Here is a 4,102-nt window from a genome sequence, read left to right as displayed (position 1 = left end):
TGTTAATGTGAAAAAAAAAAAAAAATAGCATGATATATGAGGAAACGAAAACTTAAGTCATTCTCCTGTGGCAGACATACAGTGATTGAGACCAGAATAAGTTGCATAAATGAAATACACAACTGCCTAGCGCAGTTGGTGAAGCTGTCGTGCCTAAGCCCACGACCACTAGGTGGTCTCAAGTTCGAGCCTCCTGGCCATTACCTCCCCTCAACCCATTTTTTCTTTTATAGAGTAGGTACCGATCCACAAGAAAAAGGAATACACAATTCAGCAGATTATTATAGCAATTATTAAGGGCATAATACAATCATAATTCTCCAAAAGTTAAAATGTAGGCCCACTCAAAGACCAAAGTACTATGGTCTACATGTGATATGTGTCAAACATAGTGTATAAAGTCTTACATGAGGGGGAGAGAGAGAGAGAGGTCATGCTTTGTTTTTTATTTGAGGCTAAGAACTTTTCCTTTTTTGGGCAGAAGGGTTGCATTTGGAGTGAAAACCATACTATAATTGCTGTATTCTTTCCAAATAAACATTATGGATGTTAGATGGTAAAACTTGAACCATCTGAATAATCTGTTTAGAGCTGTTTATCGGAAATTGTTGCTGTCCAGTTATATCCACTATGAGAATACAAATAAACTTAAAATCATCTTACACTGGTATAATACATCTGTAAATGAACAGTGGTACACCACCACCACAGTGGGAAGTAGTTATATGAAGTGCAGTAAACCTGTCAAATGACAGCTGCAGTCCCTTTTTGTCAAAATACTAACACCGATTGATTTTCCTACTCAAAACAAATATAAGGTATGAAAGAATCACCCACAACTACTGATGGTAAATATTCAGTGAAAGTTGAGAAAATAGAATTCCACTACACATCCATGTAAACCTTCAGCATAGAGTCTAGATTATGTGGATGAAAACTACACTTCGGAGGTTCTATCGTCAAAACTCAACAGAAAAAACAATAGCTCTACACATTGTGGAGCATTTGGTAGAAAAAAAAACAAGGATTTTTCTTTCTTGAAAGAAGGATATTCTTCAAGTAAAATGGTCTGATTAATTGATCCAAGCTATACCAGTAAGTCAGTAACCATAAAATCAAAGGGGTTCAACATGAAGAAATGTTGCCAATGAGTTGAGAATGGTGACCTAGAAAGAATAAATTATCTGTCACTCTCAAAAAATCTAGTTCACAAAACAGAAAGGATGATTATGTATACGAAGACAAGGACATCATTGGACCTTGGGACATCCGTAATCATCAACTGCAGTCGACCTTCCACATCCTTGTTTCGAGAAAGATAACCTCCCCCAGGAAAACCTTAAGATTCTGCAAGGTTCAGCTCTTATAGGCATGTGAACTCAGCAGAAACACAGTCCTCCAGTATATGATACTCTATCAATTCGGTAACAGTATCCAAACTCAATGTAGACACATCCAATTTCAAATCTATCTTAAGAATCTATGGATTTGGGATTGGAATTTTTAGTACAAGTTGTTAAGAGAAGAGGAGGGGGGGGGGGGGGGGGGGGGGGGGGAGGCTGATAAAGTCAATTTGAATTTTGAAGAAGTCCGTATTCCTTTATTTTGAACATTCATATGACTGTTCAGAGATGAAACTATACTCATACGAGAATGAAATCATATTTAATTGATACTGCACAAATTTAGACGATGAATTGAAACGGCATTGAACCGTCAAAATCAGTTACTCGACAAATGCGCTAAATGGATGGAAGAAAAAGCCTACCCAATCTGTAAACTCGTTAGAAGGAATGAACATTGGCCGTTTCCGTTTGTCCCCATCTCTGGTATCCTACTCTAAGCTCTGTTGGAATCTCAGAGCAAGAATGCGAAAGCCAAAAACCGCTGCAAAATCGATCCAAACACGGCAATTAGATAATAACAATAACAATAATAATAAGGAAAAGAGGAAGAATTGGGGGTTGGAGAAAGGACCTGAAGCTTTGATCCACGAAATTCCATGACGGTGGAAGTGGAAAAACTGAAGAAGGAGAGGGAGAGGTGGAAGAGTAATCACCACCAAACTTCATATCCCGACGGAGACGTCCAACGCGGTGATGAGACGAGTAGCAAAAAAAGATCAATTACCTCGTTAGTCGCTACTGCGCGGACGGAAGTACCAAATGTTGCAGAAATCGAAAATTTTGAAATCAGAGAGAGAAAGAGAAGAGTCGCACTTTGGAGTTCATTTGAAGATCATAACTCACAGCTCTATCTCCCCATGTCTCTTTCTCCCTCGATTGTAAGACGTATTGACGAAGATGCTTCTCGTCAGGGACACATTGACGGAGCACGTCATCAGATTCTTAGCTTTTTAATACTCAAGTTCTGAATTCTGATAGAGCTCAGAGCTGGAGCTTCATCCCTTCCGTGGTTCCATCCATGGACACATACAGAGTCTTCAAAACGAATGAACCCAAAATCTGGCTTCGAATTTTCTTTTTTCGATTTTTTAAAATTCTTTTCGGGATCTTTATAGAAGTTTCCCGCCAGCGTCCTCGCTGTCTTTGGAGAATCTAACTAATCACTTTCCCTTTCTCTCTCTCTCTCTCTCTCTCTCTCTCTCTCTCTCGTTGTTACCGTCGTTCCAGTCTCAAGAATCTAATCTTTTGATTAAAGACTAATCGAAGAGGTTGGAAATAACAGATAAAGGTCAAAATTGTCAAGTAAAAAAAAGAACACGGCTGGCTCCTCGTTGGGCCTTGGAGGCGGTGGATCTGTGTCGACGTAGACCAGGCTAGGCCCATTATATGTTATGGATACCATCTAGTCCACGTGCTGGATCGAGAGTCCCACGTATGACATTAAGGTGACCTATACATTTTTTTTTATCAAAACACGTGGAGCTCTCAATCCATAACGTGGAAGTTTATTATTCGACGTAATAGATTCTTGAAATTACATAGGAAGAAGAGAATATATGAACTCTCCGAATTCCCTTAAGTTTAACCTGCATTCATGATAAAGCTTTCCTTCACCGGATATGACTTTTATTTACCTTGGTTCACAAATAGCTCTACGGTTCTAGAATTTCTTGAAAATATCCCCTAATACTACCCCTACTAACATGAAGACCCCTCGAGCTGTGGGGTGGAAAAATTTGGATTCGACTATTCTCTTGAGTGCCCCATCACTCAGGTCGGCCTATAATTATTTGGACGAACACCATATGTCCAAGTAAAGATTAACACTTTAAAAAGAGGCAAGGCGTATAAGGCATTGACAAGGCATCGATGAATGTTGGATCCTCATCTGGACACATGGTATTCATCTAAATAACTATAGGCAACACCTGGAGGATGGGCAATCAGGAGAGGAGTCGGATCTGAAAATTTTTCAATTTGGGACTAGAATCGGGAATTGTCCTAGAATCGTCTTGCTAAAATCCGATTGGATTGTCCCATTAATAAATGAGATGGTATTAAAATCTGATTTTGATACCAAATAATAAATGAGATAGAGCAGCAATGTGATGGAACTCCTAATGGGACCAATACCAAAATATTGAGTAGGTACCAGATTGAACTAGAACCTCTAGTACCTTTCAAAACATATATTTTTGTTCTCTTGTACAAGTTTTATGACTATAGTTTGATGTATTTGAGTGATATTTTTCTCCTATAGAGGTTTTAGTCCATGGATCTTAAGTTCTATTATCATAAACTTGTTTGGTGATAGCACTAAAACTACATTGTGCCTTATTTATTTGGTTATCATTAAGTTTTAGAAGTTTACATGTGATCTTAGACAGTTTGAAGAAATAAAGCCATAAACTGATCATGGTTTTGTATTTTAATATGCTTTCTAAAGTAAGCGTCTTAGATCTCATGATAATGAAAGATCTACAAAACTAAAAATTGAGTCATCTTGTTAGGAGCCATTGAAGTTCTTTCTTTTTTCACAATGCTTGGAACCGTTTAAGAATTAGTAACGTCTCATCCCTTTAGTGAAAAGGAATGGGATCTAGATTATGTGCACCTAAACTAATCCAATCGAACTTGGGACCGCGTGTCTATTCACATAATCCCAATTCACTTTAACCATATAGGCAACCGGATGA

Source organism: Macadamia integrifolia, chromosome 3 (assembly GCF_013358625.1).
Source record: "Macadamia integrifolia cultivar HAES 741 chromosome 3, SCU_Mint_v3, whole genome shotgun sequence".
In the NCBI taxonomy this organism is placed as follows: domain Eukaryota; kingdom Viridiplantae; phylum Streptophyta; class Magnoliopsida; order Proteales; family Proteaceae; genus Macadamia; species Macadamia integrifolia.
This window is presented reverse-complemented; position numbering follows the sequence as displayed.